The sequence below is a fragment of the Cajanus cajan genome, chromosome 7 (assembly GCF_000230855.2).
Source record: "Cajanus cajan strain Asha chromosome 7, NIPB_CcT2T_4, whole genome shotgun sequence".
NCBI lineage: Eukaryota > Viridiplantae > Streptophyta > Magnoliopsida > Fabales > Fabaceae > Cajanus > Cajanus cajan.
In genome coordinates this window covers 21,133,949-21,151,473 of record NC_138523.1, presented here as the reverse complement: position 1 = coordinate 21,151,473, position 17,525 = coordinate 21,133,949, and positions in this window count along the sequence as shown.

The window sequence follows — 17,525 nt, the reverse complement described above, 5'->3', positions numbered from 1 at the left end:
GTATTTATACTTCCTAGCATGCTCAGCAACAGATTGTTTTGTAAGAAGGTGGAACTCCTCACCAGCTTGTGGGTCAAGAGGTATATTTTTTTTGCAGTCTTAATTATGTAATCAGAACTGCAAACATGTTTGGTTTCATCCGGGATGTATAACTCATCCAGGGGTATTTTGGGAATTTCCCAATTATCAATGGCTTGATTGATATCCTCAAAGCAGACTTCTTCTTCAAAGATATTGTTTTTGGGGGGAATTTCTTCCGGAGTTTGGCTTTGCTCAGTAAGCAAATTGTGATTAGTAGAGGATGAAGAGGGGGCTTTAATCGCAAAACGACGAGATAAGGAACGGATAAAACTACTCATGATAAGATTAAGTATCATTACCCTCATTTGGTTCCATAAAATAACAGATTAATATTAAATTAATCTCTGTCCAATGAATCTTGGATTATAAAACTCTTATTTATTTTTTTGGAGAAAGATCTAGACTCTAGTTCAAGATAACATCGACAGATTAGTGTGACTGCCACTCACGGGTCTTACTGCTATAGTTACTAATACTAGAGACATAGATCGGAATAATTTTACGGAAAAATTAACTATACACAAAGAAGAAGTACCAGATTCATAGTAACAAATATTAACTTAATATTAATAAATATTATCCTATTTCCCCATCAGGCTCTGATACCAGATGTCCCTAATCTAGACATCTGAATATTTATATATATATATATATATATATATATATTATATAATCAATCAAATAATAGTAACTAGATAATAAAATTAGAAATATGTTTAAACTAAATAAATGATAGTTAAAATTAATAAAAAAAATAATTAAATAAAATGATTTATAAACACCTCATTAATTAATTAAAGTTAAAATTAATATACATTGAACAAGTAAGATGAGGTTAATGACACATCACCAAATAAATATAGATAAGAATGATTTAAGGTAAACAAAAATAATATAAAAAATTAAAAGAGATAAAAGTCTTCTCCCCCGTACCTTAATAGAAGAGTGAAACTATTTAGAAAAAAATCAAGTAAAAGAAAATTTTCCACATTTCTTCCTCTTACTCTTTCTCTTTCTTCTTTCTTAATTTTTCTTCTCACGTTTTCTTATGTGAAGGGCTTCCCCCAGCATGCCTATTTACAGGCAATTTGTAATGATTACTATTTTTTTTCTCTAACTTTTAGTTAAAATTGAATAACATGTCATTATATATAGATAATATCATTTCTTAGAGATAAGGATTCGTACCACTGCATCTGCTGCAGTTTTTTTTAAATTCAAAATAATTTTATTACTTATATTTTATATTATTAAACATTACAGATTTAACAATTTCAATATTTATACTTCATAATAATAATGTAATTAAATATTACTCAAAAATATTAAAATAGAATTTTTAAAATTGTATAATATAATTAAATATTATATATTTCTATTTTAGTTTACTGAGAATATTGTAATAAAAAATTTTAAGTATTACAATTACATAAAAATATTGTACTTAATCTCTGTTTATTTTAAAACATGGCGACTAGAAATTTAGATTATTATTTTAAGAATAAAATAATACTAATAAAATTGATAATGCTAAAATTATATAATATTGTAATTAAACATTGTTTTAGAAATTTGGAATCTTACAATTCTCTCATATTTACGAAAATTTCGTCCTCAAAATTTTTATTGATTAAAACAAATAAGGATAATTTTCCTTAATCTTTTCTTCCAATTTCCATTTAGCATCTCCTGTGACATCATTTCATATAATCTTTACCAATGAAATCTGTTCGTCTCTCAAATGCTTGATCCTCTTGTCTACAATATGTACATGCACTGATTCAAATCTAATATCCTTGAACATTACTCCATGAAAACCTGTTTATTAGAATTACAAAATATTACACACTTTTATACACAATTGAAAAGGACATGATTGGAAGATAACTCATCCATACCTAAAATCGCATCTAATTGTGATAAAGGTAAACAAATCAAATTTACAAGAAATTTTCTATCACCAATGAAAAGATGACAATATAAACAAACTTTATTGGCAATCACATATTTATTTGTAGGAGTTGAAACAATTAGATTAGTCTATAAAGAAGAAACTAATAATTGAAGGTGTTGAACACAATCATTAGAGACGAAAGAATGAGTTGAGCCTGAATCATACCGTACATTCAAAGTTTTACCTTCAATGAAACATGTACCTTATATTAGATCATTGTTTTGAGCAGCTTTAGTTCCAATCATAGTGTAAACTATCCTAGTTGTAGTAGGTCTTAGCTTTGGTGTAGAAGAATTGGAATGTTTTTGGTTGTCCACATTCAGAGAACACGTGACTAGGTTTCCCACACTTGAAACAAACAAGTCCCTTAAGATGACAATCTTTAACATAATGTCCTTGTCCACACTTAAGACACCTAATCCAATTATTTACAGGTTTGCTGGAATTTCCTGAGGGAAATTGAGAAGATTGAGGTTTCCATTAAGGACGATTATAAGGTTTTCCTTCATTATTTTTTTTTTGTTAAACTAAGGGCTAAAAGATTTTGGTCTATTATCCTTGTTATGTTCAAAACCTTCCAAGAAGTACCACTTGTGGATTAGTATAGGAAAATCATAAATATCTAATATCCCTACTACCCTTCTTAATTCAAGTCTAAGTCCATCTTCAGATTTAATACATTTAGAAGCATATTCTCCTACTGTCATATTGTCTTGTTTTAATTGCATAAATTCTAAATCTTTAGCTCTTCTAATATCATTAGAAAAATATTTTTCAAAAAATTTAGTTCTAAACACTTCCCATGTAATGATTATTCCTCCTCCTTCTAATAACATTCTAGTATTATCCCACCAATATTCAGCTTCTCCTACTAATATAAATACAACATATTTACTTTTTGGTTATCAAGACAATTCATGGCTCGAAATATCTTTTCTAATTCCTTAATCCATAGTTCAACTTTTTCTGGATTGTAACCCTCGTCAAATTGTGAGGGTTTGTTTCTCTTAAATTCAATTAAACCTTGTGACTCAACAGTTCCTTCAAGTCTTTGCTTTCTTAACAAAGTTGTAGCCATGTCCTTCATAGCATGTACAGCCTCTATTAACTCATTATTTTTCTTCTTGCCATCTGAAATTATATAAGTTAAAGCTTAATATATTAGAAACATGGTTAGCTCATTTTCCAAGGTCATACTTGAAATGTCACTTTGATACCATTTAATTGCAATACCTTACTCATAATTCTCAACTTAATTATTTAATATTTATTTCATAAATCAACAAAATTAATTATCTTAGTTATAGGATTTGTCAAGCAATATTTATATACCTATTACAAAATTTGAAATTGTTATACAAATTTTATTATAAAATTCTTATAATTTGTAATTTAAATTTTGAAATATTATCACGTAAAGAAACCACACCATAGTTAAATTTATTCACACAAAAAGTGATTTTGGTACATCAAAACTGTATATAATTGATATGGCATCTAGATGATGGAAAAACTTTTATTTTAATACAAATTTTCCTTTTTACTTATACTGACAGATTCACATCCCAGGTTGATATAGATTTTGTTATGCTCAAAACCTTCTAGGAAGCAACACTTGTGAATTAATGTAGAAAAATAAGAAATCTCTAATATCCCTGCTGCCTTTCTTAATTCAGCTCTAAGTCCATCCTCAAATTTAATACATTTCATTCTTTCATTAGGGTGATAAAAGAAAGCAAAGTATTTTTTCAAACTCTTCAAACTTAGAAGCATATTTTCCTACTGTCATATTGTCTTGTTTTAACTGTATAAATTTTATTTCTTTAACTCTTCTAACATCATTAGAAAACTATTTTTCAAAAAATTTAGCTCTAAATACTTCCCATGCAATGATTATTCCTCCTCCTTCTAATAACCTTCTAGTATTATCTCACAAATATTCAACTTCTCCTACTAATAAAAACACAACGTAATTTACTTTTTGGTTATCAAGACAATTCATGACTCGAAATATCTTTTCTAATTCCTTAATCCATAGTTCAGCTTTTTTTTGGATTGTAATCCCCGTCAAATTGTGAGGGTTTGTTTCTCTTAAATTCAATTAACCCTTGTGATTCAACAGTTCCTTCAGGTCTTTGATTTCTTAACAAATTTGTAGTCATGTCCTTAATAGCTTGTACAACCTCTATTAACTCAGTATTTCTTCTTTCTGACATTTGAATTTATATAAGTTAAAACTTAGTATATTAGAAACATGGTTAGCTCATTTCCCAAGGTCATACTTGAAACGTCACTTTGATACCATTTAATTGCAACACCTTACTCATAATTTTCAACTTAATTATTTAATATTTATTTCATAAATCAACCAAATTAATTATCTTAGTTATAGGATTCGTCGAGCAATATTTATATACCTATTACAAAATTTGAAATTGTTATACAAATTTTATTTTAAAATTCTTATAATTTATAATTTAAATTTTGAAATATTACCACGTAAAGAAACCACACCATAGTTAAATTTATTCACACAAAAGTGATTTTTGTACATCAAAACTGTATATAAGTGATATGGCATCTAGATGATGGAAAAGTCCTCTTTTAATACAAATTTTCCTTTTTATTTATATTGACAGATTCACATCCCAAGTTGATATAAATTTACTATATGTTTGACATGGTTAGTAGGGGTAGGTAATATGTGATCACCATGGGACCATCAATATATATCGAAGCTTGTTGATTTGGTGAAAAAACAAAGGAAGATAACCCAATGCCTTGGAACGTTATTGAATTTCCAATAGCATCAATAGTCTAACTGGTATCGGGAAATATAGTCGAAGTAACCATGGTGAAAGGTCGAGGTATAATTGGTAGATCCATCTCTTTAAGATTTTAAAAGATACGTAATATATTAAGAACAAGAAACACAAAAGAAAGGAGTGAGAATATTTATCAAATAATAAAATTAATTAATTTAAAATATATACAAATATTTGCAAATCATTATTAATCACAAATTTAGATTTTTACTCCATGGAGAGATTTGAATTGTTTTTGTAGTGACTAGTCAGGATAAATGAGCTTAATCATGGTACCAAATAATACAGGAATATTTCACCTTAAATATTTACTCATTTAAATTTTCAAGGTTAAACCTTCAACTACAAATTAATTCGTCCATTGATAATTTATTATAAGAAATTAAAATTTACACTTACTACTATTTATATATATATATATATATATATATAATCAATTAAAAAATAGTAACTAGATAATAAAATTAAAAATATATTTAAACTAAATTAATTAAAGTTAAAATTAACATACATTGAATAAGTAAGATGAGGTTATGGACATCTGAGTAAATAAATAAAGATAAGAATGACTTAAGTAGTAGACAACTAAAATAATGTAAAATTTTAAAAGAAATAAAAGTCTCATCCCCATATCTTAATAGAATAGTGAAACCATTTAAAGAAAAATTAAGTAAAAGGAATTTTCCCACTTTTCTTTCTCTCGCTCTTTCTCTTTCTTCTTTCTCACATTTTCTTATCTAAAGGCCTTCCCCCACCATGCCTATTTATAGGCAATTTGTAATGATTGCTAAATATTTTTTTCTAACCTCTAGTTAAAATCAACATGTCATTACATATAGATAATCGCATGTTGAGGTGTCATACTTCCATCTTGAAAAGTTGGGATGACAAAACAGGCCAATCTAATATTAAGGGTGAGCATGAAATCAAGACTCGAACTGAACCCGAAAAACCCAATAAAAAAATTACTTTTGGGTGGGTTCGGGCGGGTCATATAGGTAAATCGGGTTAAAATTTTGATTTTATACGAGTTATATTAGGTGGGTTTGGTTTTGAATTTTTAAACATGTTAAAAACCAAACCCAACTGAAAATGATATAAGTTTAGATTTTTATTACTTTTGTATAAATAAACAACAATGGTCCAAACTCAAAAGTCTTTATTTCAAGTATAATATAGCCATTAATTTGTAACTTATTTTTTTCTTTTTTCTCATAACCTATATATTTCTTTTGTCTTCTCCTTCCTCATTCAACTTCTCAACACACTAGTCCATTTTTAGGGTTTTCTTTTTTGTTTCTTTCTTTATCTTTCTTTTCCATCTTCCTATCTTCATTTTGAGTACAACTTGTGCGACTGTGATTTCTTATGGGTTTTGTAATCTAACTTTAGATTTCTTTTGCATGTAAAAACTATGAATTTTGTTATCTTTTGTTTTTACTTCTTTAGTTTGTGAATGTTTCATCAACGAATCTACTTACACCATCTATTGTCACCTTCGTTTTATTTTTGTACATTGTTTCAAAAATATTTTTTTTATCGTTTTAAGCTTCACCTTTGTTAAGATAACTTGGTCTACAAAAAATCTCAAACCCGATTGTACCCACCCGCTCAAATCCGAATCCATTTCAACTCGAACCGCATCAAATTAAAAGCTCAGTTAGTCGGATATGGGTCATATTTTTCCAAAGTCGATTTACAACGGGTTGAACATTTTTCACTCGAACCCGACCGAACCTTCCCGTTGTCCACCCCTATCTGATATGTTTAAGTTTGTTCTATTGTCAACTCATTAAAAATAGGTCGGGTTAAACTAGTCCATCAAGTGAAAAACATACTAGATATCCTAATCCTCTCGCTTAAAGGTGGGTTGATAGATTGACAGGTCAACCTACCATAACAATAAAAAGAAAAAATGACAAAAAAAAGTTTGTGTACTTGAACGATAAAATAAACTCAAATTACAACAAATTTAGTTTGATTTTCAATATTGCAAATTTTAAATTTGTTTCAAAATAAAGTAGATATGTAATTATAATATTAATTCTTTCAACATATTTGTTACAAAAAAAATCTCAAATTTTATATAATATAATAAATCAAATGTCCCACGTATTTGTTATACAACAAATCACATATTACTCACATAATAATTATGATATACTTATTTCAACTAAACATTAAAATTTTTAAAGATAAATTAGACAAATCGACAATCAAGTCACCTTAACTTGTTATTTGACCTGGTAGACTAATGGTTTAAGTAAGTGGATTAAAATGTCTAATCCAATTTACTAATTTGTTACACAAATTAATGGGTAGTGCATGACTAACACTCATTTTATCATTTCTATTAAAAAGTCCTCGGATCCAAATTAAGGATCTACCTTTTAATTTCAATGTCCCAACCAGAACTTTTCTCTTAACCTAATGAGATTTGAAATACTTTTATAAAGATAAAATACAATCCCCATAAGTACTTTAAAAAAAAATGAGCATGCACTTTATAAGAAGACTACGTGACATTCATTGGTAATCCAAATATATTCAAAAGAATGAATACATATTAATATATTTCAGTTATATCCTACATTATAAGTATACTATAGACAGAATTGTTCACCTCTCACATGAATCAGTTAGCTTTATAGAGTTGGTACACTTAAAAATTCATTCGGCTTATGGAAATTAATCAGCTAGTTTTCATATGAGCAATCAAACGGGGCAACGCTTTGGTTGATAAATAAAATTACTATAGTGCGAAAAAGAGGGGGGGGGGGAATCAAAATTTCAACTTTGAAATTCCTTTTCTTAAGCAGTGGAATTGTTTGGATATTATACACGTAAGTTTAAGCATCTGTAGAAACTAAAATATGTGTGTTTATGTCCATATAAATCGCGTTTTTTTTATTTATCAATTCCTCACAAACCGCGTAACATCTAATTTAATTGAATGATGAAGACGAATAATAGGAAATAATGTAAATTTTTGTAAACAAATGTATTTTTTAAATAGAGTCTAAAACTAAATGAATGAATGAATGAATGAATGAAAAGATTGTTGAAGCGTCTCAATCGCGAAGTTGATTGAAGTAACACAAAGAAGTGTCACACGCAACGTGTCACTTTTTTTTTTTTTTTTCATCTGTAAAAGAAGAAAAGAGATACAAAGGTTTATCAATAATAGCTTTGCATGATTTTGTTGATGTCTCTCACGTCTTAGATAAGAACCTTGGCATAACATGTCTTTTTCATTGCTTCTTGTTGCAGACATGGCGTAGAACTGTGGAAGGGGCTTCCAGAGTTTTCATGGAGAGGCATTATCATGGCCATAAGCGTTTGATCAATGATTTAGTTTAGAATCTTGGACTTTGCTTAGTCCATGAAAGATTTACATGCTTTCTAAGAACATCACAATTCATTTTATATCGAAGGGAGAAATGCGATGTATATTGCCACATCAAGTTCTTGTCAATTGATGCTACTATTTACATCATCGACCCATAATTTTTAGAGCATTTATATATTTTAAGCTTAAGATTTTATGAATGCTTATCATAAATACACATACGAATCTCGTGAATGAAATGAGAGATTTTATTATAGAGATTTCAATTTTTCAAAGAGATTAATCATTAGTAAATCTAATAAATATTTTATATAATAAAATTTTAAAAAATAAATATAATAAAAAAACATTTATTTAACTAAAAATTATATAAAAACTTAAACTTTCTCTTTACTACATCTAGATATCATTCTTAAAGTTATAATTTAAAGGTTAAATTACTCTTTTGATTCTCATTTTATTTAATTTGTTTAATTTGAACCTTCTATTATTAAAAAGATTAAATTGATAATTTAACTTTTAAAAATAATACAATTTAATCATTTTCATCTAATTACGCTTAATAATGTTAACTTTTTGTATACATATAACACAATAAAAAAAATGACATCTATTATTTATGTGTATAAAAAATTTAATATCGTTAGTCTCTGTTAGACATAAATGACAATTTTACATCATTTTAAAAATTAAAGAGCCAAATTAAATTCCTTAATAATAAAAAGACAAATTGAACAAAGTAAATAAAATAAAACTAAAAGAGTAATTTAATCAGATTTAAATATTAATATTAAATTTGTTCTAGGGTGTTCAGACTTCAAAAGGTTCAAGGTCCAAGGTTTTTGGGTTGGGCCTGACACTTGGTAATTCGGGTTACCATTTTAAGTTTTTGAAACTCTAACCTACATTTGTCATTTGCTTAAGATTTTTAAAACTAGTTAATTTTTTATTGTATGAAAATTATTTACTTTTTAAAATTTATATAGATTAGACGTTATTTTATTTGGTTACAATCATATTTTTTTATTTTAAAAGATAGTTATAACTTACAATTATAATATTTCAAAATTTACGTAATTTTATTTGGTTACAATCATATTTTTTTTTTTTTTTAAAAGGTAGTTAAAACTTACAATTATAATTTTTCAAAATTTACGTAATTTTATTTGGTTACAATCATATTTTTTTTTTTTATTTTAAAAGATAGTGATAACTTACAATTATAATTTTTGAAAATTTACGTAAGAAACCATAGATATAATTTTTTATGTTTTGATTTTTCTCAAAAGCACTAGTGGAAAAAATACTTTTAAAATCGGTCGTTTTTTACTTTTAAAATCGGTTCTGTGACCGATTTTAAAAGAGCCAATTTTGAAAACTAACACTTTTAAAATCGATTGCTGACTGATTTTAAAAGTCTCACTTTTAAAATCGGTCACCTTTGACCGATTTTAAAAGTGGGACTTTTAAAATCGGTCATACCATGACCGATTTTAAAAGTTAATTTTTTTTTAATATTTAACTTATTTTAGGAGGATCCCTGAACAAAACCTGTAAATTAATAAAATACCAGACAATTCATACATTTTTAATATACCAAATTACATACAAATAACAAGAGTAGGTAAATGTCAACCATATATGTAATCAAAGTAACTTACAAATTATGTACATCCTAAACTACAAAATGAGTAAAACTATAATCATAACTCGTAGCTAGCCAATGTTTCAATGAAAAATGTAGCCCATTGCTCCCTAATGGTGTTTATATCTTCTAGCGACAATGGTGATCGATCTATAAATATCTGTTAAGAAAATTTAGAACAATTAGAAGTAACTCTTAAAACATGATAAAATGCAAACTTAAAATAAAAAAATTTAAAATTTTAAAACGTACTTCAGTCCACCCAGATACTATTTGTGCATCAACAATAGTATGCATTGCCTTCATTACATAGTATTCGCACTCATAGTTTCCTTTTTGCTTATGAGACTACAAAAAGAATATAAAAACCAATTTTAGTAGTAATGGTAATTCAAAAGAAAATACCTTAAAAAAAATATCATTACTAAAATAACTTACTTTAAGAGAGACCCAAAACATTTTAAAAGCCATTTTTGTACTAGTAAAGCCTCAATAATTATAAATATATTTTTTAAGTTTTCTCTTTATGATGTGTGTGTTTTACTTTTATATATACACACACATGGAGAATACAAATGTAACAATCTTACAACAGTTAATTTATATCATAGTTAAGATTACATGTTGAATAATATATAAGTGAGTTTGAAACCACATTATAACTCAAAACCTTAAGGTATTAGGTTGATAGGTCTTTCTCATTTATATATTACTCAACATGCCTAATTCTAATTGAGGAGAAACTCACTTCACACTTGAACTCCAACACTCCCCTCAAATGTGAAGTGCGTCTCATATTCGTTAGAAATGGACATGTTAATATAAAAGTGAGTTTGATACTACATCATAATACAATACCTTAGGACATTAGGTTATTATAACTCAAAACCTTAAGGTATTAGATTGATAGGTATTTCTCACTTATATATTACTCAACATGCCTAATTCTAATTGATGAGGGACTCGTTTCACACTTGAACTCCAACACTCCCCTCAAATGTGAAGTGAGTCTCACATCCGTTAGAAATGGACATGTTAAGTAATATAAAAGTGAGTTTGACACTACATCATAATACAATACCTTAGGAAATTAGGTTAGTAGGTCTTTATCACTTATATATTACCCAATATATCCAATTCTAACTGATGTGAGATTCATTTCACACTTGAACTCCAACACAAACATTTATAGTTTGATGTGTCCAAGACTAATCCTTCTTGGTATTGTGATTATTGTTGACTTAACAAGTTTTGGCACACAATGGTGATTGAACACTAATTTCCTACTAAAAAACCACCTCCACAATGTATGAGCACATAATGTTTAACTACTATTCCTACATGTTAGATTATTATTACATTAGTTTTACCACCAAAATCTACTTCTTTTGTTAAAAAAAAAGTTTTAGAGTTACTGTTTACCAATAATGCTTACTAAAATTATAAGAACTTTATTACCAATAATGTTCAATGATTTTGGATAATTCAATAAAATATTGACTATCCAAATCAAATCAATTAATTGGTCAGTAATTTTATTTTAATATATAATATAACATTTAAAATATATAAAAATATTTATTTTTGGATAACATATTTAGAAAAGTTTAAGTCATATGAATTTTGATACACATGATTTTGAGTATAATATTATATAACACAATAGTTGAAACAATTAAATTTATATTATACAAAAATTTATTGAAGGTATAAGTTTTTAGACTTACTTCTAATGTTAATATATATATATATATATTATATATTATATATATATATATTATATATAAGAGGGATCAAATAATTCAAAGAGTAACTCTTGCTAAAGTTACTTTATTCAATAACTCTTTATGTGTGTTGAATTTCAATTATCTAACCATGTAATAAAAAATTCTTGATGTATAAATCAACTCTATAAAATTTTAATAAATATGAAAATCATATGATACTTTGTTTCATTAATTTAAATCAATGTATACAATTCTTTTATGATTATTTGTCAATTTAATTTAATGAAATAAAATATCAAATAATTTTTAAAACTTTTTAAAAATTTGTAGACTTGATCTATGCATTAAGAGTTTACAATTTAACGATTGAATCGTTGAAATCCAACATACACCATAAGTTATTGAGTGAAGTAACTTTACCAAAAATAACTCTTGGAGTCATTTGATCCCTCCTAATGAAAGACCCCTGCTAAAAGACCTACTACTAGGGTTATGGCAAGGAAGATTCATGAAGAATGGGCCAACATGAAAGTTAGTTGGCCCAAGCTTCTATTTTCTTAGGTTATCTCTTAGAACTTTTTCTTTTCCTTACTATATGTCTTAGAATAATGTTTAGACCCATATTTTAGGCCTTGTATTTTTGGGCCTCTAGAGTTTGTGGGTCTTGGGCTTATTGGGCCTATTTTTGGGTTTATTGGGCCTATTTTTGGACTTAGTGGGCCTAGGGTATTATATAGTCAATATTGAGCTTGTATGTTTTGTCTTTTTATTTTAAGAATTATTGTATAAGTATTTTTGGCTTTGTATATAAGGGCCATGTAGTATAGGGCTTAAAAGAGTTTATAGAAGATACATGTTTCCTACATTTTAATTTAAGACACATTTATAGTGAATTAGGGAGTCATGTGCGCCTAGACCACATGGAGCGCCTAATTCACCTCAAATGCACCTTAAATCAAATGTAAGTCCATGCATCTAGAGGCAAGGAATGTGTGGCATGTGGGTGAGGTCAGCCAAGAAATTTGAATTTGAATTCAAATTGTGGCGCCTCGCACACAAGCCATAAGGCACTTAAACCTTTGTATAAGCTCTTCTCTCTCCCCTCACTTTGTATCCACATTTTGAGATTTATAAGAGTATGCTTTCTACAGATTTCTCTCTTCTAAAAGTCCTAGAGTTCTTAGGAGAATTTACTCCTTGAAGACTTTAACAAGGAAACATTCCTTATGGAGTTCAACCACTTTCTTACTTCAACCTCCTTGGAGCCTTTTCCACACCACTTATTCCTTTTCTCTTGTTTTGTTCAGTCTAATTGATCAAAACAAATCAATTAGGAGTTGAAGCTTGGACGAACCCATTCTTGAGGAGAATTGAACATCTTTCTTACCAAGGATTGCATCATTTTGGTATCTAGAGCCAAGATTTTGTTCCTAGCATCTTGATCTTTCATTTCACTGATTCATAATTGTTAAATTCTTCTTTGCTTGTCTTGATTTGTATATTGTGATAGATCTAGATCTATCTTTGGCACATTATATGTATGTGTTGATTGAATTCTAAATTTCTCAATCATATGCTAATAGGATTTCTATCTTGTGCTTATTTTGTGTTTGCTTGAGTTTGCTTTCATTTTAGACTTGGTCATCTCAAATTCCTGCATGCTTTTGCATTTTTAAATCTATTCAAAGTTGTCTAGAGTGTTGTTTAGTCCTTATTGTCATCAAATCTTGTTAATCTAGCTTAATTTTTGGAATTTGGAGTCATAAAAATGCTTTGGCCGAATAACATCTTGTGTACCTTTGTGTGCTTTTGTGTTTACATTTTTAAGTCTCATATTCACTATTAGATCATTAGTGAACTCTTAGAGTTAGGATTCTATTGTGTCTAATTCATCTAGTTTTTCAAATTTCAATTCAAAATTTTACAAGATTTTGGTATCAAATTCAACATTCAAACTCAAATTTTTAAAACAAAATTGGTGCCAATTTCCAATTCAAATTTGAATTTCAATGTAATAGTGCATGATCTCTTACTCTAAAGATGAATCCTGTTCAATTAAAGAAAATAAAAAAAAATCTAGGAAATTTGAATTTCAAATGTGTAGTTGCTTAATTCATTGATTTGTAAGTTTGATGTTTAGTGCATGGCTGCACTTTAATTTGAAAAAAGAAAGTATCTTCTTAAGTTTTTGAAATTCAAATTCAAAATAGAAATTAGAAAAAAAATAAAAACCAAGAAGATTAAATGTTGGAGAAAAAGATACACACTAGAAGGGGGGCTGAATAATGTATATCAAAAACTCACACTTTTTGAAATGTAGTGAAGTAGTAAAAGCTTTGACAGACAAAGTGCTGGAATGCAACAGACGAAAGCGCACAAATCTTTTTATACTGGTTCGTTTCCAACCTAGAGACTACATCAAGTTCTCAATCCAACAGGTTAGTTCCACTATCTTTTTCAAGATACAAATATTCTTTCAACAAGCCACTTCTAGCTCAAACCTAGGTAGCCTTTGATTTGCCTTTTCAAGCAACTACCTAAGTATTCTTTCAACAAGCTTCTCCAGGCTCAATCACCAAGTATTCTTTTCAACCAAGGCCTTTCCAGACTCAAACACTAAGTATTCTTTCGAAAAGTCTCTCTAGGCTCAACACCAAGTTTTTTTTTCAACAAGCCTCTCCAAGCTCAATACCAAGTATTCTTTTCAACAAGTCTCTTCAGGCTCAACCCTTACAAATAGATTTAAAAAGAGTTACAACAATAGCTTCATCTTTTTAAGATGTGATGCTACAAAAATTTGTTAAGTCAGACGAAGACGAAAACAATTCCCAGCAAGGTTTTGAATGAGACAAATATAATACATGTTGTTATCTCTAACAAGTGTGTTAGTGTTTCAGATATAAGTACAGGCGAGTTGAAGAATAGAGAATATGCATGTATTATCGTCTACACCAGAACCAAGAGATATGAGCTAAGCACTAGATAAAGGCTGATCAAATGAAGGGAATATATCAGACGAAGACACTCATAAACACAGACACAAAAGAATAAAGAATAGGACAAGAGCAACCAAGATGAAGGGCAAAAGCTAACAAGACGACTGATGAGGAGATCAAACAATCATACGAAATCAAGCCCAGCACAAGAAGGAAAATAATGAAGCCTTAGATGATACAATACCATGGACGCTGGAAAAAGCTAAGTCAAAGCACCCCAGACGAAGTCAAGAGCGTGCATAGCTGACCAGACGGAAACCAAGAAGGCCGGAATGCATCTGAAGACACAACGAGACAAAATACCTAGCACCCACACTCTCAGAAGAACACATGAAGTCATCAAAATAAAAGAAGCACTTTTCTATAGATCAAAGCTGCGTGTGTCAGAGAAAGTACACCTACCAGTCAGCTAAGGACAACACCTTTATAGTAACGATATCAGGAAAGTACAGAGATATCTTAATGCCAGTCAGAAAAGCAAACATACAGTACAAAAGATCTCATGAAGCGCAGATTTAGCAAGCAAACATTTAATGCAAAATCAAAGACATTAAATGCAACAATCCATGAAGATTGTACAAACTAGATGAAAGAATCAAATGATGGCTAGTCAAGCATAAAAACGAAGTCTGCTCACGGATGGAAGAGAATTACCACCAGAATGAGACACTGAAGTATCAGACGAAGCCTATAAGTAATTATCAAGGCAAGACACGAACCAGACAAGTCGAGACAGATAAAGCAAGTGATATAGGAAACCAGTCGTCAAGAGATGAGTAGTTGAAACATGAATATGCACCAGATGATCACAAAATATGCAGACAAAGTTGTGTCAAATGCAACTGCTCTAAAGCACAGATTAGACGAGGCATATGTCTATGGATAGAAGAAAGTGAATCGTACATCAAGACCAAAAGCAACACAGACTAAAAGATACTCTAGACGAAGACAAGTCTGTCTGCAATACTGACCAGACCATATAAAATGCCAAAGCATCAACATCGAATACTCAAATGAAGAACAAGACAAGAGACGTAGACGATGACTGCCGCACAAACACTTATCAAGTCTCAAAAGACTACTCAAAGCATCGTCTATGATCACACCAAAAGCCCTCAACGTAAAACACGTGATCTAAATGAAGGAACAAAGAAGAAGAGAAGCACGCAAAAGCAGAGCATGCATGTGTCAGAAAAAGTGCATCACTTTTTCAGAAAAGGACAACGGCTATATTACTGCATGACCAGAAAAAGACAAATAATGTCTAGGTCTCAAATAAAGTCAAGCATTGCTGGTAACAAGACAGAGAAGAATACACGCAATGTCTAAAAATAGGAAACAACATTTAATGCAAGACCAAATGCATTAAATGAAAGGATCAAACTAGTCATGAACGACTATATTAGCTTCAACGGACATATGCAAAGGGCAAATTTTACAGGCCTATAAGTATGCAATAACATCAAACCAAAAAAGGCTAAGAAAGAAGCAACAAAGAAATAATTATAGGCTTTGCCTGGGCGTTTGATTATGAATGATATTAAGCCCACAAGTCAGAGACAGAGAGACTAGAGATGAGCGTTCATAATCACTTGTATAATGTAAATTGTATGTGTATCTCTATAGACTAAGGTGTTTGAAATGTCAATTGTGGACAAACCTCAGAAAGTGTTGTAAACCTATGTATTCTCTCCATGAGAGTAACCCAAACACTCAAACACACGTCTCTGTAAGACTAAGGTAGAAAATCTTAGAGAGTGTAAATCCTATATCTCTTTGTGAGAGTAACCCAAACACTCAAACCTGAATATAAATCTATTAGTTGTAAAGTCTGAAGAGGCTAGGAAAAGAATACTTGCAAAGCCCGGAGGGGATTGTTAAAGAATACTCACTGCTAGCCAGAAGTGGCTGATAAAAGAATACTAGCGTTGGTGAGTGAAGCCAACGGACCAGGAGTGGTCGAGAATATTAGGAAAACCAGAAGTGGTTTAAGAATACTAGCGTTCGTGAGTGAAGCTAACGGGCCAGGAGTGGTCAAGAATACTTGGAGAACCAGAAGTGGTTTAAGAATACTAGCACAATGAGTGAAGCTGGCGGGCCAGGAGTGGTCGAGAATACTCAAGTCTAGGAGTGGACGATAATGTTCTTCATTTTTAATATCTAGTGGAACCCTTCAATTGAAGGAGACTAGACGTAGCTCAGTTGAGCGAACCAGTATAAAATGATTGCAATGCTTTTCCTATTTGACTAGGAACATATCTTTCTTACTGAGTAAATATTTGTGGAAAACTTCGTCCAATATTTACATACAGTTAAAATCAATTTTCAGACGAAGACGCAAGTTCGTTTAATAGATATATTACACTGAAAAGCTTTATCTACTACTTATCCTTAAATGAAACTATCTTGAAAAGGAAAATGTAAGAACTTCAATAATTATCATTATGAAACATTTTCCTTAGCAGACGATAAACCTTTCAGACGCATTAACCTTGTATTACAAAATTTGCATAACCGTCTGGTATTCAAAATTGCATTGGACGAAGGACATTATTCTTGCAAAAATAGTTTAAAATTTCCTTCATTCACACACACATATATTTAACCCCCCTTTCTATCTGTTATTCCGCTAACTTCAAAATTAAGCACAAATAAAATGTACAGGACAAAATGTTTCTACAAGGTATGAACTTCATTTCTTTTCTTGTTACTTTCCATTGTCGTTTCTTGTATTGTATATCTCTATTCTTCATGTTCTGTCTTGATTGAGAATCCTTTACGTCTGTCTTCTCTTCGATATCAGATAGAGTAAATTAGTCATTATTGCAAGCATTTAATGCTTTATGTGAAGATGTCCATCTCTTATCTAATCTTAACAACTACTCATCATCATTTCATTAGGTAAGGTGAAAAGTAGTGGCTAAATCAGAGCAATGCGACGTGTTTAG